Below are 23453 nucleotides of genomic sequence, written 5' to 3'. Positions count from 1 at the left end.
AGGCTTGGTAAGAATAGAGTATTCATGTCATCCTCTCCAAATTCCAAGGAGATAAACCAAAACAAGTGGTGATTTCCCAGGAAAATTGAGGCCATGTTTTCAGTGCCCTCAGAATCCTCATAAGCACCACTCCTCTGCCGATTAAAAATGTTGGTCACGCCATCAGTGCTTTTCCTTGGGAGGGCCAGTTGGGGTGAGACCAGAAAGCTGCTTTTGATTGTAAACTTGGGGAACCTGTACCTCATCCATGGCTTGGTTAGAACTCTTCTCACCAGGAATTTACAGGAAAAACTTGAGGTTGCTTAGGAGAGAAATCTCTTTGAAGCTATCCATCCAGCAAAGACTTTCATACGTGTCTCTTCTTCATCATGACTTCTACTTTCTGTTAACATGGAAAACATGTATTCTAACTTCTCTTCCCCCAAGGTGGATTGTAATTGTGAAACCAAAGTGGACATTTTGTGTTTCTAGTAGTTGGTGTCATTGTAAATAGTATTCCTTTATCAAGGGCATTTGGGTTGGTTTTCTTTTTGGGTTATTTGTCTTTGGCAGCACATTGCGGTGACTAAGAGTGTGAACTCTGCAGTCATATTGACAGTTTCAAGTTCCAGCTGCAGCATTGACTTGCACATTTAAAAACAAATGTTTGGTAACTACCTCCTAAAGTTCTCATAATGATTAATAAAGATGCCCTTTGTAGACCATTTAGCACACCTCTTGGCACATAGTAAGCACTAAGTAAATGTTAGTTGCTGACATTATGAAACATGATATTATGATATTAGTATGAAATATATGTAATTACTATTACATATCTCAACAAATTTAGACTTACTTCTCCTGGCTAGATGCCTTGAAGTGGGATTTTGGGTCCAAGAGTGTATAGGTTACGATTTTAATACATGGTGCCTGATTACTATCTAAAAGTTTACTGTCATACTGTTACTAAATGGGAGTGGCCTTCTTCCCAACTCTCACCAGCCTGGGAGATTTTAGTTTTGGCTAACAGGATGTTTAGAAATGGTTTCTTTATCATTTTTGTTTGCTTTTTACTGACCTCTGAAGTGACCTAGCATCTGTACATAGCTTTTTGGCCATTTTCAGAGTTTCTTCTAAGTCTGAACAGGCTGTTCAGAGCTTTTGTCTGTGGGGTTTTACAAATATTGCTCTTTTGAATAAATATTGCTAATTTATAAAAACTTACCATGAATTAAGGATATTATATGTTGAAAATATTTCTCTCATTGTATTATTTGTATTCCTTTTCTTTTGTGATCTTTTGCTATATTGCCCTTTCCATTTTTCATATAGATCTATTTAACCATTTTTCCTTTATGTCTTCTGGGTATTCTCTTATTAAATCCTTTTGAATGCTATGTATGTGTCAGAATCATGTTCCTGTTTTCATTTCATTACAGCAGTAGCTTTCAATATTCTGGGAGCATCAAAATTACCTGTGAAACTTTTAAAAACTGTTTTTTGGGGGCTTGATCACAGAATTTCCAGAGGTGGGGCTTAGCCACATGTCCATGAAAAAGGAGAGTCTCATTTTGAAAAATGAGTGCTGCTTAAAAGTAGGTTTTTAAGTTGGCAAAACACCTGATGTAGTTGTTGAAACTGGAATGTTTGTGTCTACCTCAAACTGATATGTTGAAATCCTAACCCCTACTGTGATGGTTTTAGGAGATTGAACCTTGGGGAGGTGATGATGTTGTGAAGGTGGAGTCTTCCTGAATGAGATTAGCGCCCTTATGAAAGAGACCCCAGAGAGTTCCCTCCCCCCACCCCCTATGTGGGGACACGGGGAAGATGGCTGTTGGTGCATCAGGAAAAGGGCTTTTGCCAGAATCTTACCATGGCTGGTTGTACCCTTATCTTGGCCTCCAGAGCTGTGAGGAGACAAATTTCTGTTGTTTATAGCCCTCCCAGTCTATGATATTCTGTTGCCGCAGCCCAGATGGATAAGACATTGGGTGACAGGCACATGAGGGCTCATTATACTCTTCTCTTTACTTTTGAATATGTTTGAAATTTTTCATAAGTAGTAGCTTCAAAAGAAGAAGTGGTAGCATGCAAAGCCCATCAAGATTGCTGCACTAATCAGAGTTGGCTAAGTAGCAGAGATGTTATGTGTCAAATTGACGTGGAAGGTCAACTAGGAAGGGACATGGCCTTATCCTAGTAATGTTGAGCAATAAGGTAGGCTGCCTAAAGTGGGAGCTGAGCCAGAGACTGAACAACTTGCCAGAGCTGTGCTATATCCTTGGACCCTAAGCAATAGGGCTGCTCTTCTTTCAGATTGTTTCATGGCTTCTCAGTTCTGTAGAACCCCGTGGAGAGGCAGGAGCAGATATTTCTTAGGAGGCCAGTAGACAATGGAAGTCAGTCTATATGTCTCTCTGGAAGGACACCAGCAGGTGGTGGTAGTGGTAGGATCTTTGGTGATCAGTAAATTGGAAGCGTTCCCACTTCCTATTGCACTGTCGTACTTGCACCCCCTGCCATTAAAAAATCCTTTGTCAATCACCATCTTAAACTCACCCTAAACCTTCCAGTTTTATCACTCTCTTTTTTACCCCCAGCACAATATCTTTTTTCTAGTCCTATTAAATATTTTGCCTTGACTGATTTGCTTACAATAACACAATAAACACGAAACAGTCAAGCTGGGATGCCTCACTCAGACTTTGCCAATCTCTAGTCCTTATCTCTCAAAATACTGCTCAAAATGCAGCTCAGGGGAAACCCAGGGCAATCTGGTCCTGATCTCAGGACAAAGATAACTAGGGACTTAGAGAAAACCATCAGCACAAGAGTCCAGCAAATAGCACAGCCTACCCTACCCCTACAGTAAATGGAGATAAGACTGGGAGGTAGGGTTTATTAAGGTCTCTTTAGAACCCATTGAGGAGGGTGCCTGGATGGCTCAGTCAGTAGAGCATGTGACTCTAAACAACAACAATAAACAAATGCAAAGCTGTGGAGATATTTAAGAGGACTTTATATGTGTACACTGAAAACATGTTGCTGTTGAAAACCAGAATTCCTGAAAGTGAAATCTTGAAAATATGATTACCAGAATTAGCTGAAATTTCATGGATGTCTAAAAAATAGAAGCAGCCAAGGACTGAATTAGTAATCTGGATGATAAAATTGAAAAAAAAAAAAACCTTTCAAAACTTAGCTATGTGATATAAAAAGAGATGAGAAAGAAGAGAAGGAGGCTGAGAAAAGATCTAAGTAGTGTACCCTCTATGTGCTCTCAGAAGGATGGAAGGAACACAGGGAGAGGGCATAACTTTTTTTCAAAATAGAGAAAATGATTCGGGTCTTCAGATTGAAAGGGTCCATCTGGATACATACTGGTGAAATTTCTGCCCTGCAAGTTCCTTTCTACTCTCCTTTCTATCTATATATCCTTAAACCGCTGAGCAAATATAAGCTTGCCTGTGAAGGAACTCAAGTTAAACTGGATCAGACTCCCATCAGCAACACTGGATATTGAAAGACAATGGAGCGGGGAGTTACACCTTCTGAGGGAAATTATTTGAACATCAAAATGTATCCCAGCGAGACTAAGCATAAAAATATTTTCAGACACAGGCAAGGGCTTAGACAAATTGTCTTCTAAGTACTTTTTCTAGAAGAGTTACTTTACAACTGTACAAGAGTCAAGCAGAAACAGAACCCCAGAAAGAGGAAAATGTGGGATCCAAGAAACCAGTCTAGGATAGCCCACGACGATGACAGTTCCTCCACATGCCTAGATAGTGGTGAGTCCAAATTAGAACAGGAAGTCAGAAGACTCCATGGAAACAGTCTTCAGGAAGAAAGTGGGTAACACTACACAGATCTTGTGATTAGGATCTAGAAGCATCACGTTGATAGCTTACTATCAATGACACAGTGGCACAAGTCTACTTTTCAACAAGAGAAAGAATGGCCGCTGGATCATTTGGGAAATAGAGTAAAACACTCTATAGGAAAGTCATGGTCTAAATATGAAGCAAATTAGATTTTGAGCAACTGGTGTTAAAAGACAGTGATGGACTCTCAGAATTAAATTCATTTGATTTTTTTAAAGATTTTATTTATTTATTCATGAGAGAGGGAGAGAGGCAGAGACACAGGCAGAGGGAGAAGCAGGTTTCATGCAGGGAGCCTGACGTGGGACTCAATCCCAGGTCTCCAGGATCACCCCCTGGGCTGAAGGCGTAGGTAAACCGCTGAGCCACCCGGGCTGCCCAATGCGTTTGAATTTGTAATGAGTAATGGGTATACACATTTCCCTGTTGTCAAGTGTGAGATTTTTTATTCTTGAAACTGGATTGCCGTTTTTATAGCATACTATTTTTTATAGATCAGATTTTTCCCAATCATTCTTTTGAAGAATCCTCCAGGGAGTAAACTAGATATAAAGTTTTGTTCTCATTTTCTCTTTCGGTTTCCCTGTCCCCCCCCGCCCCCCCCCAAAATATATATGATTTTGTTGTTTTTAGCATAGCAAACGTGACTTTGGATTTTGACCAGATAGTCATCTAAACCTGAATATTTAGAAACAAACTTGTGGCCATTAAGAAGTATAAACTTTAAATAATATGCATAAACACTAGTGTCGAAATCTCATGTTTTTGTAATTTATTTGAAGAGTTCCTTAGTAACTAATAGCTTGTTTAAAAAAAAAATTCAGCTCCTTTAGTTTCACTTCAGCTCCCCCCGCCCCCACTAACTCCAAATAAAATTAAATGGAATTATTTCTAAAGAAATACTTATAATAGTTATCTCTGTATTGTGAGATTGGAATGATTTGAATATATATAGAATTTTCCTAACTTTTCTACCAAGAATATGTATTGCTGTTAATATGAGAACATCCCATAAAATTTAACAAGAATAATTATTTCTACTGAAACTACCTTGGCAGACTTTTTCTGCTAAGGAAGACCTTATTACTGTCCTACTTTCCACTAATCATTACTATCACTCTCACAAACTCATTTTTTAAAAAGATTTTATTTATTCATGAGAGACAGAGAGAGGCAGAGACATAGGCAGAGGGAGAAGCAGGCTCCTTGCAGGGAGCCCAATGCGGGACTTGATCCCCAGACCCAGGACCATACCCTTAGCCGAAGGCAGATGCTCAACCAACTGAGCCACCCAGGAGTCCCTTGCAAACTTATTTTTTAAAGAAGCTAACCTTTTCACTGGTGGCAGGTAGAGCTTTGTATATTATTGATTGCTCCTGCCTATAATGTTTTTGGTTTCTCAAGGATTAGGCCTGGGTGTCTACACCATTCCTATTCTCCTGATAGGCTCAGCACAGCCTCAGTCTGCTCCCACCCGGTCTTGGAAGGTGTCCTGGGTAGAGGCAGAGCTGCTTGGCTTGCACCCCATACTTTGTCCAAGAGCCCCTTGTGGAGTGAAAGAGAAGGGGAGATAGCAGGCTCAGGCTCATGCAAGCATGGTAATAGAATCCACAGGGCAGTCCCTTCAAGTTCTCCATGCCAGAATCATTAGGCTTTCAAAATTGCGTAGAGTATAAATTAGAAGGCCAAATGCTTACGTATATGTTGAATCTGTACAATAAACAAATAATCAAATGGCAGGAACAGACTAAACTCAGAGCCTCTTCCCATGAGTAGTATTTGTGGGGACAAAGCATTTTTTGGAGAAGTGGAACAGCTTCCATGGTTGTAGAGATTTAGAGAATGGTCATGAGGAAGTGAGAGGACAGTGAACTCAGGAAACTCTCAAATACTGGTGTTCTCATGGAAAACAGAAGGTGCACAAAACTTGTTTCCTCCTCTTAAGCCATGCACCCTGCCACACTTTTCTGCAGACAAGGAGAACCTCCAGAAGAGAGAGAGTTGGAAGAAGGAAAGGAGGAAAGGGAGATAGGGCATGGGTCCCTGAGATGAGGATGAAACTGAGGCAGGATTTCAAACTGGACAGTGACTCATACAGGGTGGAGCAGGTCAGGGTTAACAATTTACTGCTTGAAGGGCTGAGAAACTTCAAAATGATTCAGTATTAAATTAGGCTATTTGTGAATCCCCCCTTTCCTTGCTCAAACCCCTGGGGATTGGTTTGGACAGAGGATAAAGATAGGATCCAAGGCCCTTTTATGTTTATTTCTCCTTCCTCTTGCTCATGACTTTGAACAGGCACATCTATCACTAGGACACTCCAGTTCATTACTAAGCAGTATGAAGCAGGTCACAGAAGGAAAGTAAAGGAGAGGAGTCAAGAAGTAGAAAACCAATGACTTAAACACATGGCTCCCTGTGTTGGCTTGGCCGGCATGTATACTAGAATTGGAACAATGCAGAGAAGATTAGCATGTCCCCTGTCCAAGGATGACAAACAAACTCATGAAGCATCCCATATTTTTTTCAAGGATGATCCAAAAGTTCTGGAGGTGGATACTGGTGGATGGTTGTACAACAATGTGAATGCACTTAATGTTACTAAACTGTCTATACACTTAAAAATAGCTGGATGGTAAATTTTTATCTTATATTTTACTACAATTTATAAAAACAACAAACATGGCCCTAAGGGTTGGGTAAAGATGTCATAAAGAAAATAACAAGTGAAAGTCATGCAATTAACAAAATAAATTATAGCCAAAAAATCTAAAAAGACAAATGCAAGACCTCAGTCATTGTGCAAACCACGGTATCAGCATAGAGTAGTGGAAAGAACCAACATGGCTATCACCTGGCTCAAAGTCTCACTCTGCCACTTACTAGCTGTGTGATCTTGGACAAAACACCTAATGTCCTTAAGCCTGTTTCTTACTTAAAATAGTGAAATGACATTGGACTCATAGACCTTTTGGGAGAATTATGATATTATAGGTAAGATATTTAGCATAGTAAGTGGCTCCTACCAGGCATTCACTAACTGTGTTTCCTTTCCCTTTCTGCATGTGGAAAGAAGGTTGCAAACACAATGTGTTATGGGATACAGAACCTAACTTGAAAGATGGTGAGGATAAAATTTTTAAGAAACAAAAATATATGGAGATAGTATTTGAGCAGTAATTCCTGAGAGAGGCAGACCAGGTGTAGAGAGGACCCTTTAAATTGCTGAAAAAGACTTAAGACTTGTTATTAGAGTACTGGCCTAGCTGTTGTGACTAAGTAAACACCCCCTACCCCCACCCCAACACAGTGACTGAAATAAAATGGAAGCTTATTTTTTTCCATATAATGCTCCAGAGATAAGCTACTTAAGACTGGCAACGCAGATTTGTCATTCTTAACACACAAAATTTCCATCATTGGATCCAAAGTGGTTGCTTTAGATCCTGACATCATTTGGTAGTGGGAAGGGGTGGGCAGGGGGAGGGCCAGTGGTGGCATCTACCTTTCTTTCAAGGGCATGACTTAGAAATGGCACATCTCACTTTTCCACCTATGCACATTGACCAGATCCTTGTTGTTTTTTTTTTTTTTTTAAATTTTTGTTTTTTTAATTTTTATTTATTTATGATAGTCAGAGAGAGAGAGAGAGAGAGGCGCAGAGACACAGGCAGAGGGAGAAGCAGGCTCCATGCACCGGGAGCCCGACGTGGGATTCGACCCCGGGTCTCCAGGATCGCGCCCTGGGCCAAAGGCAGGCGCCAAACCGCTGCGCCACCCAGGGATCCCGACCAGATCCTTGTTGTAAAGGAGGCCAGAGGAAGTAAACTCCAGCAGGAGTCCTGATATTAAAGAAGATAAGTTTGGATGTCCTTGTATACTTAGCCATGTCATCCACATAACTCACATTATATTTTCTCTAGCAACCACAGGCTTTCAAAATAACAAAGCTAACACATCCCCCAAAAATGTGCATAATTTCTTGCTTGTTAATATATTCAGTAAATATTTATAGACTACTTCTATGTGCTAGGTACTATTCAAAACATCACAAATACAGAAGACTGCAAAACAAATGAAGTTCCTGATTTCATTAAGCTAAATCTGGGGATGCCTGGCTGGCTCAGTTGGTAGAGCATGTGACTCTTAATCTCAGAGTCATGAGTTCAAGCTCTGATTTGGGTGTGGAGCCTATTTAAAGTGAAAAACAAGATAAATGTCATTAAACTAAATTCAATAGAGGGAGAAATTAAAAATTGGAAAAAATATTAGATAACCAATAAATGCAAAGATGAAAATTAAGGTGATGTGGGAACAAACAACTCAAGTTTATTTAGATAGAGTGGTTAGGGATGCCCTTGCTGGAGAAATGATGTATAAACTGAATCATTTGAAAAGAGGAAACAGATCATGCCAGGAATAGGGTGCTGCAGGTACAAAGGTCCTGATGGGGGAAAGATCTGGGAGGGTTTGTGGTTATAGAAGGACCAGTGTGGATTTTGCAGGAGAGGGAAAGAGGATATAAGATCAGAAAGGAAGGTGGGAACAGTTTGTTCTTTGTCATTTCCTAGCACTGAGGACAGCGTGCACAGGATAGGTACCCTGTGAGTGCTTGATAAATGAGTAAGCTAGAAGATAAAGATCTGAGGCTGTTGGCAGGTAGCCTCTAATTCATAGCTGTTCTCTGCTCTACTTAAGCAAAGACTAGGATTGCTTATCCTACACACATCTCTCAGATCCTGTTTCTCAGAATCTCAGACTCTTTATCCTTGGAGTTGCTCCTGGTGTCTTTGGTAGCCTGATGTCCACTTATTAAAAACAGAGTCAAGGAATTTGGGAAGGAGGCAGGTATCTGAATACAATGATTATGTTTCCTTTTTGGCTTTCTCTACTCTTTGCTAAATGGCTATAGTTCTCTTAATTTTTCTCTATGTGGTTTTCCAGATCTGGAACCAACCTAATAACCCGATACTTACAAGTGTCAAATTGGAGACACAATATAATTAATGGAATGCCAAGATGGGGTGGTAGTTAAGGCTGTAAACTTTGGAGCTGGGCTTCCTGGGTTTAATTCCAATTTGGCCTATTATTGTCTGGGTCACCCTGAGTAAACTACTAACTCACTCTGGTCATTTGTTAATTTATCTGTTACATGGGGGTTAATAGTGATTTCTGACCATTCTTGTGAATTGAAAGAATTAATAGTTAAATTACCCCAGTGATCTATAAATTCAATGCAATCCCTCTCAAAATTAGCAATACTATTCTTCACAGAACAAATACTCCTAAAAATTGTGTATAACCACAAAAGATCCTAAAGAGCCAAAGCAACCTTGAGAAAGAATTAAAAACCTGGGGGCAGCCCAGGTGGCTCAGCAGTTTAGTGCTGCCTTCAGCCCAGGGCTTGATCCTGGAGACCCGGGATCGAGTCCCACGTCGGGCTCCCTGCATGGAGCCTGTTTCTCCCTCTGCCTGTGTCTCTGCCTCTCTCTCTCTCTCTCTCTCTCTCTCTCTGTGTGTGTCTCTCATGAATAAATAAACAAAAATCTTAAAAAAAAAACCTGGAGGTAGCAAAATCCCAGATTTCAAACTATAGGAGAAAGCTATAGTAATAAAAAAAGTATGCCAGTAATACAAAAACAGACATATAAGATCAATGGAACAGAGAGTCCAGAATTAAACTCATGCTTATATGGCCAGTTAATCTATAAGAAAGGAAACAAGAATATACAATGAGGGAAAAGATAGTATCTTCCCATTTATTTTTGTCTTCTTCAATTTCTTGAATTAGTGTCATAATTTTTATCCTACTGGTGTGTCACCTCCTTGGTTAAACTTATTCTTAGGTATATTATTATTTTTGGTGCATTGTAAATGGGATTATTTTCTTAATTTCTCTTTCTGCAACTTTGCTGTAAGTGTATAGAAACAATAGATTTCTGTACACTAATTTCATTTCTTGCAACCTTGTGGAATGCATTTATTCTAATAATTATTTTGGAGAATCTTTAGGGTTTTCCATGTAAAATATGTCACCTGATAATAGTGGCAGTTTACTTTTTCCTTATTTTGGATGCCTTTTGTTTCTTATTTGATTGCTGTGGCTAAGACTTATACAGTACTATGTCGAATAAAAGTGGCAAGAATGGACATCTTGTTTTGTTCCTGATCTTAGAGAAAAAGCTTTCAGCCTTTTACCATTGAGTATAATTAATGTTAGTCATGGGCTTATCATAGATGGTCTTTATTATGTTGAGATAACATTTTTTTTAACACTCTCTGTTGAGTTTTTACCATGGATATTGAATTTTGTCAAATGCATTTTCTGCATTTATTGAGATGATTATAATTTTTATCCTTCATTTTGTTAATGTAGTGTATCATGTTGATTCGATATGATGATATGTGGATTGTTCAGATTGAACCATCCTTGCCTCCCTGGAATAAATCACACTTGATCATAGTGAATGATCCTTTTAATGTATTTGGTAATGGATTTGGTTCTGATATTTTGTTGGAGATTTTTGCATCTATGCTCATCAGGGATATTGACCTCTAATTTTTTTTTTGTAGTGTCTTTAGTTTTGGTAATATTGGTAATATTGACCTTGTGAAATGTATTTGGAAGCTTTCCTTTCTCTTCTATTTTTTTGTAATAGTTTGAGAAAGATAGATATTAACTCTTATTTAAATATTAGATATCTCTTACCAGTGAAGCCATCTGGTCCTGGACTTTGTGTATTGGGAGTTTTTAAATTAGTGATTCAATTTTGTTACTAGTTATTGGTCTATTCAGATTTTCTATTTCTTCCTGATTCTGTCTTAGAAGATTGTATATGTCTAGTAATTTATCTGTGTCTTCTAGGTTGTCCAGTTGGTTGGTCTATAATTTTTCCTAGCCATCTCTTATAATGTTTTGTATTTCTGTGGTGTAGGTTGTAACTTCTCTTCAATTCCAATTTTGAGTTTTCTGTTTGTTTTTTTTTCTTTATGAGCCTGGCTAAGTGTTTATCGTTGTTTATTATTCAAAGAACCAGCTCTTAGCTTCATTGATCTTTTCTATTTTTTTGTTCTCTTTTTTTTTGTTCTCTTTTTATTAGTCTCTTTTTATTTAGTCTCTGTTTCATTTATGCCCTGATCTTTATTATTTATTTTCTTTCTTCTAACTTTGGACTTTGTCTTTCTTTTTCTAGTTCCTTTAGGTGTATGGTGAGATTGTTATTTCATATTTTTGTTTCTTGACGTAGGCTTGTATTGCAGTTAACTTTCTTCTTAAAACTATTTTTGCTGCCTCCCAAAGGTTTTGAACTGTTGTATTTCCATTTTCATTTGTCTCCAGTTATTTTTTTCTTTTTGATGTATTCATTGATCTATTAGTTGCTTAGTAGTATGTTGTTTAGCTTCCATGAGTTTGCATGTATGTATGTATGTATTTACAGTATTACATGTAAATATGTATACATACAATACAGTATGTATGTATTACAGAAACTGATTTCTAGTTTCATACTGATGTAGACAGAAGGTACTTGATATGATTTTAGTCCTCTAAAAGTTTTTGAGAATTATTTTGTGGCCTAACATATGATCTGCCCTAGAGCATGTTCCATTTGCACTTGTAAATAATGTGTATTCTGGTTTTGGTTGAAGTGTTTTGTATATTGATGTTAAAACTATCTGGTCTATTGTGGTGTCAAAGCCACTCTTTCCTTGATGATTTTCTTTCAGGATTATCTATCCATTGATACAGGTGAGGTGTTAAAGTCCCCAACTATTATTGTATTACTATCAGATTTTCCCTTTATGTCTGTTAGTATTTGCTTTATGTAATTAGATGCTCCAGTGTGGGGTGCATAAATATTTACAATTGTCAGATCTTTTTGTTAGATTGATCCCTTTATCATTACTGGCCTTCGTCTCTTGCTACAGTCTTTGTTTTAAGGTCTATTTTATCTATATAAATATTGCTACCTGGCTGTGTGTGTGTGTGTGTGTGTGCATCCATTTATATAGTATATGTTTTTCTATCCCTTCACTCTGAATCTGAAGATTCACTCTTCTCTCAAGTCTACTGAGCATCTTTATGACCATTACTTTGAATTCTTTATCAGGTTGATTGCTTATCTCTGTTCTGTTCTTTTTCTGAAGTTTTATCTGTTCTTTCATTTGGAGCATAACCCTTGGTCTCCTATTTCATTGGACTTTCTCTGTTTCTTTTACTGAATTATGCAAAAAATTTATGTCTCCCAGTCGTGAAGGAGTGGCCTTATGTAGGAACATCCCTTATATAGACTGCATGTGTCTGTCAGTGCTGGCTGACTGGCTGGGGCTGATGGTGCAGAACAGGAGTCCTGAGATACTACATGGGGGCCACCTCTTTGGGGTGGCTTGAGCTGGAATGGGCACAGGCCAGGTGTTCCCAAGGTGCTGTGCACTGGGGCTGCCCTGGTGGGAATGCTGGAGTGGAAGTCAACATAGTCCGAGGAGCTCCTGGGGCAGCTGGAGCAACCTAGTAGGGTGTCTGGAATGGGCAGAGGGGCTACCCTAATAGGATGCCTGGAATGGGCATAGAGCTTTTCATACAGGGGGGCACTCTGGTGGGATGGCTGGGGCTACAGCAAATGTGGACATGGGAGCCGACTTGAGGGATTGTTGGAGGTTGTGTAGGATAAGGTCTGGGCTCATTGAGGTGGCAGGCCAGCTAGAGCACCCAGATCCTACTCTGGTCTGTGTTGTCAAAATGGAGGGGGAATGTAAACAGTGGTGCTTGCCACCACCTCTGACCCCAGAGAGACTTCCGGAAGTTACCATATGGCCCATGCTCTAGGATGAGGAAATGAGTTTTCTTCACATGTAGTCTGGTTTTTGTTGTTTTTGTTTTTGCTGCACCTCAGGGAAAATCTGTGCAAAGCTGTTCATGGGGCACTCAGTGCTATCCTCCCTCCTGCAGTTGGTAGCATTAGGAGTTGGGTTCCTGTCATTACTACGTCTCTGTCTTTCCTAATGTTTTCTGTGTGATCCCTCTATCCTTTATTGTGCAGAAGCTGTTCAAACTGCCCTCAGTTCTTCTTAGGAGGTATTACTCTTATATGGGTATAGAGTCTATATGTAGGAGGTGACTTCAGATTCTTTCTTCTCCACCATCTTGAACCCCTCCCCTTAAATGAAGGGTTTTACTAAATCACTTGAGGGCCTAAGCTGATGTGAGAACCTATTTGGCAGAAAAACTTGATAGGAAACTACTATCTTACTTAATTCACTTTAAAAAATACTTGTGCTCTTTCCTACAGGAATATTAATGTGTTTTGATTCATGGACAGCCCCTGCTAGGGTGTAATTTATAATGTATGGGTCACACTTTTTAAAATCTGAAAAATTTTGAATTCCAAAAACATTGGTCCTAAAAAATTTCAGATAAGGGAGTATGACCTATTACTCTCCTTAAAACATAACAGCTGGAATGAATGCAAGACTTTGGTTATAGTCAATGTACCAGCTCAGAGTAAAATAGTGATGATGATCAGAGTGTCTGGGTGTCATCAAGTCACCCTAGAAACTCAAATTTTAGCCTCATGGGCAAGGCCATAAAATATGGCTTGAAAGATACAATTAGGTAAATTTACAAGGCTTTCTGGGAGGTGCGCTCAGGGGAGTCCCATGGTGTTCTGTTCTTAGCCATTTCCCAACCAGTGGTTTCATGGATGGTTTCTTAATTTTGGCAGTAAGAACAGAAGACTATGTGGGCTAGCTCAAGCTAAAGGATTTTCAAGGAACATGAGGTGAAGGGGCAGCTGGCTCTTAGAGACGTTATGGAACCAGGAATTAAAGCCCCATGGAAATTTAAGGGTTCCCTCACTGTTTATCCATCGATTTGGCTGAAGAGCAGTTTTCTCTACTTCCCAATATGCTTGGCAGAAAATGACCATTGCCAACAACTCCTGTGTTGTATCTCCTCCATATATGAGCACAGCCTGATTGGGGCTCAACATCTCAGTTTAAATTCCAGATTCCTCAGGAGGGGACATTGTGTGGTCCAATAGGCTAAGAGGGTATTATGGTTTAGAGAGACAGGGGACTTTGTCCCATTATAGGTCCTCTCTCAGTAATTTTGTGGATAAGGAGGAGATGGGCAACTCTTTGTAAAGCATGTCAAGGTTGGAGAATGGAAGGTTGGGCAAACCCCGCCCTCTGGAAAAAAAAAAAAACATATATAAATGAGTGATCTTGGGCTGCTGTAACAAATACCATAGCCTTGGTTTAAACAACAAGTATTTTTTTCTCACAATTCTGGAGGCTGAAGGTCTAAGATCAGGGTGGCAACATGGTTAAGTTCTGGTAAAAACCCTCTTCCTGGCTTATAGACATCCTCCTTCTCACTGTGTCTTCACGTGGTGGAGAGAGCTCTCCTTGTCTCCTTTACATAAAAGGGAATTAATCCCATCTGAAGGTCCCACCATCATAATCTCATCTAACCCTAATTAGTACCCCAAAGCCTCATCTCCAAATACCATCATATTACACAGTGAGTTGGGCTTTAACATATGAATTTTTGGGTGTACAAACATTCAGTCCATAGTGTGTCTATATATAAAATTCAGTCCATAGTGTGTCTATATATAAAATATATAAAGTATCTAAAAGGCATTGCAAGGATAGTTATTTACTTTTGGATCCATGTAGTCCTCTTTGAAGCCCAGAAATGTACAAAGTGACTGGGCAGGTGGTCAGGCCACGAGTAGAGAAAACTCTGATTCTATACCTTGAAAGAAAACAGACCACACCTTCACTGTCCTGTCTGCACCAAGCTGAAAACAGTGGTTTTTTAAAAAAATCAAGGTGTGGAGCTCCTGGGTGGCACAATTGGTTGTCTGACTCTTGGTTTCAGCTCAGGTCATGATCTCAGGGTTATGAGATTGAGCCCCACATTGGGCTCTGCTCAGTTTGGAATCTGCTTGAGATTCTCTCTCCCCTCTGCCCCTCCCCTCCTCTAAAGTAAACTTAAAAATCTTTAAAAAATATATTAAAAAGGGAGGGTGAGAATCTGATCATTTCAGCAAAATTCTATCCGATTATTGTTGGGGTAGGAGTAAGGTTTGAGAAAGCGTAAGAAGGATGGTAGCTCAGTAGCTCTGGAGAAAACAGACAGGTGAACTGTATTTCAAACTCTTAGTGTTCAAACTGCCTCCTTTCTTTCCATGGTCCCATGTTTGAGCATCTGAACCAAGGACTGGTGCCCTATCGTACAGGTGATCATCAACTCCACGGAGCTCTGGGCCACTTTAACTGTCTCCTGCTTCATTCCTCCTGCTGAAAAACCAAACCAGAGAAACTCAGTCTCAGGGAGACAGTAGGAGAAAGAAGTCCCTCTCCTCTTCTCCTTCACTCTGAATTGGTAGTCAAAACCAAAACCATGCCCTATTCACCAGGATTTTACTTAACTGCTACCCCTTTAACTGTGTAATTATTGGGCACTCAGTGTTTACGGGGTGAGACAGAAATCAAGGGTCTGCTTAACCCAATGCCCTTTGTGAGTTTATTTTTCTCTCTTGTGTGTGTGTTGTGTGTGTTTTTCAAGATTTATTTATTTGAGAGAGAGAGACAGACAGACAGAGAGATACATGAGAGGGGGAAGGGGCAGAGTGAGAGGGAGAGAGAGAATCTCAAGCAGACTCCTTACTGAGCACAGAGCCTGATGTGTGGTGTAATCCTGTGATCCTAAGATCATGGCTTGAGCTGAAACCAAGAGTCAGACACTTAACTGACTAAGCCACCCAGGAGCCCCTCCTCTTGTACTTTTTGAGGACTTTTGGAGAAGAAACTAACCCAAATGCCTGCTGACTTGGGAGGATAAGCCATTTAAAAACTCCAGGCCTCTGTTCTCCAATCTGTAAGGCTGGGGATAAGTAGTTCAGTACTATCTTTTCATATAGAGGTAGAGGAGATAAAAAATGCCTCTATCCTTTAACATTTACTTGGGCATCAGAAAGTTTATTCTTAGCTGAATTCCATAAGATCCTAGCAAATATATGTTGTAGTTACTGGTTTTTTTCTTGACATTTGAGCTAATGTGGAATCCTTCCCACCTCTCTCAGTTCCATCATCTGACCATCTAGGCAGGGTTCCAGAGGAGGGAGGTGGGGAAGGACCAGCAACACAGTGGGTCTGCAGATAGCAGGTGCATCTCTTCTTCCCACCTATGGCCTTCCTGATGCAGCTCTTGGTTAGATTCCCTAGGGAATAAAATCCTCCCCTTGCCATTGTCATGCCACTGCAGTCCATGCAACTCCAGTCTAAGTATCACACTTAGTATCACACTTAAGTATCACACTTATGATGCATGCAGTCAGGATGGAGTCATTCAAGAGCTGTCTTTGCAGTTTTGGTTCTATCACGTCTTGGTTGAAAGAGCTGTGACCTAGAAGTCAGGATGCCTGGGTTTTAGTTATGGTTCTGCAACTGTGAGAACTTGGGCAAACTCTTCATTCTTTCTGACCTACAATTTTCTTGTCTGTAAACTGAGAGTTGTGCTTAGTGACCTTTTTGATTATTTTCTGTTCTGATTTGATTTTGAGCTTCACAATAGCACAGCACTCCAGACCTTTATTAGAAGGTGTGTATCTGGGAAAGTGAAACTCAGAATAGCCAGTTGTATTAGTTTGCTAGGCCTACTGTAACAAAGTACTACCAACTGGCTGGCTTAAACAATAGACATTTGCTGTTCTATAGTTGTGGAGTCTAGGTGACAGCATTGGTTCCTCCTGAGGGCTTTGAAGGAAAATCTGTCCCCTGACTCTCTCCTAGCTTCTGGTAGTTTGCTAGCAATCTTTGGCCTTGGCTTGTAGACGTGTCACCCAGATCTCTGCCTTCAACATTATGTAGCATTTTCCCTGTGTGCCTGTCTTCGTGTCTACATTCGCTTTGCCCCTTTAAAAAAAAATGACATAAATAAAGTCATATTGGATTAGAGTCCACTCTAATGATTTTACTTTAACTTGGCTACCTCTGTAAAGACCTGGCTTCCAAAGAAGGTCATATTTTAAGGTAATGGGAGTAGGGCTTCAACATGTCTTTTTTGGAGGACAGAGTTCAACCAGCCCATAACACCAGTTGCAATGCTTGATTAAATATATATATATATATATATATATATATATATATATACACATGGAAGAGGTAAAGAAATGCAATAAATACAGATTTTTGAATTATTTTCAGTTAGATGATACCTTTATCTTATTTTTATGGAGTACTTAGAGTTGAGTTTATTAGTTACCAGGTTTAAGATGTAGTGTCCCTCCAACTAGTTCTCAGGAAACAATATGTTCCTCTTTTTCTTCTCTCTACTTACTTGTTCCCCCCATTCTTTTGTGTCTCCAATTCCAGTTGTGTTCTTACTCCATTGCCCTCCATTCTTCCTACCTGCATCTTGGAAAATAAAGAAAAATCTGTTCTTTATTCTCTAGTTCACTGTCCAGAGTAAAAATGCAGCCATCATCATCATCACTGAATCATCACTTCTGCTTTCACAGGCTCTTTCCTTCCTCCTCCACTTTTCCAGGGACTCAGAAATTTGGGGATTAGGAGAGACAAGAGATGTTTTTCTGAGTCCATACATGGCTTGAGTCTCCTTGAATGGCTTACATTTTTAGACCATCTCTAAGGTGACCATCTCTATGTCTGAGGCATATAATTGATGACTGTAAGTATTAGATATATTTTTCTTTTGTCAAGTTAAAGTCCATTTTCCCATTCTATTACCAGTGAGCTCTTTAGAGCATGACAGAGCAAAGCTATTTCATCTTTCATGGGAAGGCCTCGGAAGCAAAACTAGCTGCTCATTTTTAGACTCCTATTAACACTTGAGAGGCTGGTTTCTCTGGTTCCAGTAGTTATCTGGTCTATCAGCTTCAGGGTCTGTAACAAATTAGTTGAGATAATTTGGGCAAGTGATAGAACCTCTTCGAACATCGGAATCCACATCCTCGAATTAGGTTATAGCAAAAAGACCGGAATTTCAAGGGCTTGCTCTTTCCATTTCTACTTTCACTTTAATGAATCTTATCTGTAAATCTATAAAAAGTCCATAGTACTTGCTTTCCCTCATAGGATTGCTTAGAAATCACATGTGATAATGTTTGTCAGATTGGTTTGTTGCCTATTACAGCTGCTACTATTATTAAGGGCTTGGGTGGGAGGTCCTCTTTCTAGACTGGATTAAGATAGGAAGTGAATAACAAACTTGCTACAAGTCACCCTGAACTTATAGGAAGTGTTTGGGGACAGGATCTGTGGGAAAGCCAGAAGCATTATTCAAATAATTGTTTTCCAATCTGTGCCCCAAGTTCTGATTGTTAGCTAGCCTCTAGAGCTGCCTAGGAAACACTTAGAAGATCAAATCAGGGAGAAGTACATTTATTGTTTTGGAAGAAATTAAGCAAAATATAGGAGATGTAGGCATCATTTTGATCCCCTCCCTCATCCAAACCAAGAACTAGGTTCTTTTGATTTCAGAAATTTTAAGGAAAAAGTATAGAAAAGAATTATTTTGTAATGGATTATAAGAAAAGAAAATGATAGATATTTAATTCTTCCTGGCCTGCCCTCTTTCTCACATATATCTCTTCTGGGATTAAGCAGAACTCTGTGTGGACAAATTACAGTGTAGTTATCAATAGAACTGAAATGGGCTCTCCCTCACACATTTGGTCTAGAGGCTGCCACTGAACAGTACTGATGGGTCCTTTCCAAAGAATCACTGAACCTTCTGTTTCATCCTTAGGCCTTGCATGGTGAGTTGTAGTTATTCTGGGCCTCTTGTTGTCCTGCTATAGTATCTAAGAGAGCATTTAGTGGTCCTTTTCAGCCCCTCTAAAGATGAGAGAAAAAGGAGGTTGATTTCAGGAGCCTGAGGGGCTTGCCATCTGCCATGCTTACACACGAATGATTTTAATATCCAGAGAATCACATCAGGAGCTAATTAGAGCCCTTCTTAAATTATTTATCAGGGTCAGCTTTTTGTCTGCTCTCTTATTCAAGATAAAGAGACTTTGCTCTGATAGTATTATTAAACACTGTAATGAATCTTAAATGTTTTTCTCTGTGCCTCTCTGGTATCCTAATTATTGTTAATTTTTGTTTGGGATCTGACCTTGGTATAGAAGATTTACAAAATTTACCTAGATCCTTACTGCCATAGGTGTAATCAACAGAAAAATTGTGATGTTGCATTGGCAAAATCATCTGGTGGTGGTATGAGTGTATTAGAGATGACAGAAATAAGACTTTTGAACCTTTATGATATAAAAACCTTTATTGTTTAAAAAGCAAAATATAAAATATTAAGGTATCCATATTAAGCTTTTCTATTTATCAGGTGCAACCTTTCAAAATCTACTTTTTATAAAAGCTTTATATAGGTGGTTCTGATAGGCTCCATTACACAAACCAATCCATTTATATATATTTTTTTTATATTTTTTAATTTAAACTCTGCTAGCACTGGGCCATCAAAATGTGATATTATTTGTTCTCACTCAATTATTTTTGTTAATTTTAGTTATAAACATAAGATGCACTTATTTAGTGTATATTTAAACACTTTACACTAATGTATAAAATCTTGGCTCTACAGTATTCTCTTGTTCATAAAGTAATTTTTCTTATATCCCTTGTTAAGCTTTTATTTCTTTTATTATAGAAAGTGATCTTTCTATACTGTAACTGTAATCCTCTTACAGTTAAAAAGAAAAAAAATAGACTTAGCAGGGAATAATTTGAGAAAAATCCTTTAAATGGCCATTCACATGTATTTTCATGGGTACAATTGTATTAGTCTGTTTTTTTGGGGGGGATTGCAGTATCAGAATCCACCTTACATGAGCTCAAGCAAAAAACTGAATTTATTGGAATAAAATTGTAGGATTTAACTGCAAAGTCCAGGGGTGCAGCTGCCTCCAATTGATTCAGAAGTTTCATTAATTACTCCAACCTCGTTCACAGTCTGAGCCTCCTTTCCCCTCTCATTGTTAACAGGCTTCCTTACTGTGGCCAAAAGCAGTGGCCACCAGCCACCTGACACCCACAGCTAAGCACTCTAGTAGAAAGACTTTTCTTCTCATATCTGCATATTAACTTCAGGAAAGACTCCAGTTTATTATCTCCTGCTTGAGTTGCATCTCACTGCTATACTAGTGCACAGTGATTGACACCTAGACCACATAGAATAGAGAGAAACCTCTAGACAAAAGGTGGAGTTGCTTATAGGACAGGGTTAGCTGACTTTTCTGTAAAGGGTCAGATAGTAAATAAATTAGGCTTCATGCATACAATCTCTGCGACATATTTTTTTTTCCTGCTAAACTTTCTTAGTACCACAATGAGGAAAAAGTACTGGGAATAGACTAGAAATTGAGCAGAACAGTAGGGAAAAAGGAGAGAATGAAGAAAAATGGGCAAGGGTATATAGAAATGTATTTCAGAAAGTATTAAGGCCATAGTATCACAAAATGATAAGACAGAAGGAGCTCTAGAGATGTGAAGCTAGAAAAATTGTTATTGGCTATCCATCCTGTAAAAGGAAAATTCATTTTATTTAATTATGAGCAACAGGAAAAGGCCACAAGTCCCTACAAAGTTCTTATAAGAAAAAATACAAGGAGAAACAATAACAGTCCTTCAGACAATGAAAGCACATAAAAAGGACATGTTCATGAAAGAGATGAAAACTCTAATATTTAAGCCAAGCTAAAGTAAGAAAATGGTAAAAGTTATGAAAGAACAACATAAATCAAAGGTAGAGACTTAAAAAGCCAGTGGGAATACCAGAAAATAGAGGTGACAGGACTACTTCAGGTAAGAATTAGGAATTAAAAAAATTATTTCAGAAATGAAGATTAAACTATAATGAATATAAGAATGAATAAACACATGCATTTAAAAATATTAAAAGGAAAAATTTAGGGATCCCTGGGTGGCGCAGCGGTTTAGCGCCTGCCTTTGGCCCAGGGTGTGATCCTGGAGACCCAGGATCGAATCCCACGTAGGGCTCCCAGTGCATGGAGCCTGCTTCTCCCTCTGCCTGTGTCTTTGCCTCTCTCTCTCTCACTGTGTGCCTATCATAAATAAATAATAAAAAAAAATTTTTAAAAAAGGAAAAATTTAGAAAAAATGGAACTAGGATGTGACAAAATAATAGAAGGTATGGAAAGAAGATCAAACACATGTATAATAGGAATTTCTGTAAAAGAAAACCAATCAATGGAAAAGAACAAATGCTAAAAATTATGATTCAAGACAAACTGCCTTAAAAAATAAACCTCAAAACTGTATCTTGAAAGAATGCAATGTGTAACTGAGGGAAAATGACTTAGTACAGATGTAACTGAGACATACTCTTGTAAAACTACCGGAATATAAAAACAAATTTTGGATTTTCAGAAAGAAGGACTAAGATATTTCTTAAAGACTTAAAATATCATCACATTTTTTGACAGTATTGTTTTATGTCAGCAGGGAAAATAAAACATGAGCCAAAGACTCTGTACCTAAATCATGCTGGCAGGCAGTTTTAACGTCTCCAGGAAAATTATTTTAGACATGTGAGAACTTAGGAAATGCTATTTTAAAGACATTTCCTAAGGAAACTGCTAAAGAACCACTTCCGGCAACAAAATGATGGAGGGACAATGACATAAATACCTTGTGGTAGGCATTAAGCATCTGTCTATGGAACTAAATCTAGGGAAGATTTAGGTGTATGTATAAGTATGGTATGTGAGAGCTATGTGTTCTCATAATATAGAGTGCAGCTATCAAAAACTGGGGGAATAGGGTGAGTGTATGAGATTAAGCTCAGTGATCACCTTATAGGTATTATCAGGGAGTAAAACAGTATTACTTCAAATTAGATGCTGAAGGAGAGGAAAGGAAGAGAAAGAACTTAGATAATTTCAATATTGCTTATGGTAAAACCCAATAGACAACAGTCAAAAAAAAAGAGAGAGCGAGAGAGCTCTAAGGATATACTAAGTAAAGGTATAGTATAAAGGTGATGATTAGAACAAAAATATAAACCTTCCCACATGCCAAAGGATATACTCACATATTTTCTTGTATTAACGGTTTTATTATTTTATTTATTTATTTATTTTTGTATTAATGGTTTTAAAAAACAATTCAGGAATAAACTATAACACTTTAAAAAAATGGCTCTGCCTTTAAGATGAGCACATTGGGTAGAAGGGATAGTGATGTTAATTGTAGTTCTTTGATTATGACTTCTTTTGTAGATTTAACGTTAGAACCATATAAATTAAAATTAAATAAAAAATTATTAAAAAATGAAAGTAAAATGAAACCCACTACCAGTCCACATTGAGGCAAACCCACATGGAGACAATCTTTTCAGATTGAGTCTACAAACAGTAATTTGACTACACCCCAGTGGTATAAAGTTTAAAGACAGAACTGCAAAATATCACAACCTATTTGCAATAATCATATTGTGCTTAGTAGTATTGGTATTGTCACGCTGAATCTGCTCTTTGTGAAACGTGAGATAAATACTTTTGATGGTGTTTTTGAAAAACAGGATTTTTGGTAAAGGAGAAAAAGTAAGTAAAATCAATGAGGTTGATATCCATAAGGTGAAGCAAAAATCTGATATTTTTAAAAAGATTTATTTACTAGAGAAAGAGAAAGAGAGAGAGAGAGAGAGAGTGTGTGTGTGTGTGTGCATGCATGAGCAGGGGGAGGGCAGAGGGAGAGAAACTCAAGCAGACTCCGCACCAAGTAAGGAGCCTGACATGGGGCTTGATCCTACAACCCATGAGATCGTGACCTGAGCCAAAATCACGAGTCAGCCACTTAACTGACTGAGCCACCCAGGTGCCCCCACAAAAATCTGATATTTTAAGTATTAGGATGAATTCATGGTTTTTTTGCCCATAAAAATGTTTCCAGAATTCCAACTTCTGCAATAGTGGAATAAAGCTCTCCAAAATTTGCTTCTTCATAAAAGCAATGAGAACAGTGACAAAAACTGTCAAAATAAACTTTTTCAGGACTCTAGAAATTAAAAGCTTGTGACAATTTGAGGAGTGTTTATTAAAAAAAAAATTACTGACTCTTGATAAGAACAGTGAGCTTTGTGGCATTTAATTTGCTCTAATCTCCTCTCCCTAACCCCTGACTCCATCGTAGCTTGCAACTATGTTAGCTCTGAAGACTAGCTGCTGGGCAGGCACTTGAAGAGGCAGAATTGTTTGGAGCTTCCCCCAAAACCCATTCGCAATAGAGAATTGTCCTTATTTGATGTGTTTGGAAACTCACTGGAAAGCTCCATTTTCAGAACATGTTTTTATTTGACGTGACTTTGTGTAAATAACTCTGTCCTTTGGAGACCTGTTTAAAACAATTTTCAGTGACTATTTTAACAATTCAGTTGCCCAAAGCAGCATTGCTAGTTGGGGCTAACAAGGCTGATCAAAAACATAAATAAAAACTGGGGAAGGAGATTTCCACAGGGACTTTGAAAAAGCTCCAAGATGATCTAGAAAGCTGTGTGCTTATGCTTATATGTGCTCAGGA

The 23453-nt window shown here is 38.6% G+C and overlaps 1 long non-coding RNA gene and 1 other non-coding gene across 10 annotated transcripts in view; both read left to right on the top strand.

Moving 5' to 3' along the window:
* LOC112661428 (uncharacterized) overlaps positions 1-23453 on the top strand; it is a 148964-nt gene that overhangs the window by 94619 nt on the left and 30892 nt on the right. The window lies entirely within an intron of this gene.
* On the top strand, positions 6287-6391 carry LOC112661543 (U6 spliceosomal RNA). The gene has a single exon (XR_003137775.1). It is a non-coding gene; the product is annotated as a U6 spliceosomal RNA (small nuclear RNA).

This window comes from Canis lupus, chromosome 18 (genome assembly GCF_003254725.2).
Source record: "Canis lupus dingo isolate Sandy chromosome 18, ASM325472v2, whole genome shotgun sequence".
NCBI classification, from domain to species: Eukaryota; Metazoa; Chordata; class Mammalia; order Carnivora; family Canidae; genus Canis; species Canis lupus.
The sequence above is the reverse complement of the archived record's forward strand: the minus strand, read 5'-3'. Positions and strand labels throughout refer to the sequence as shown.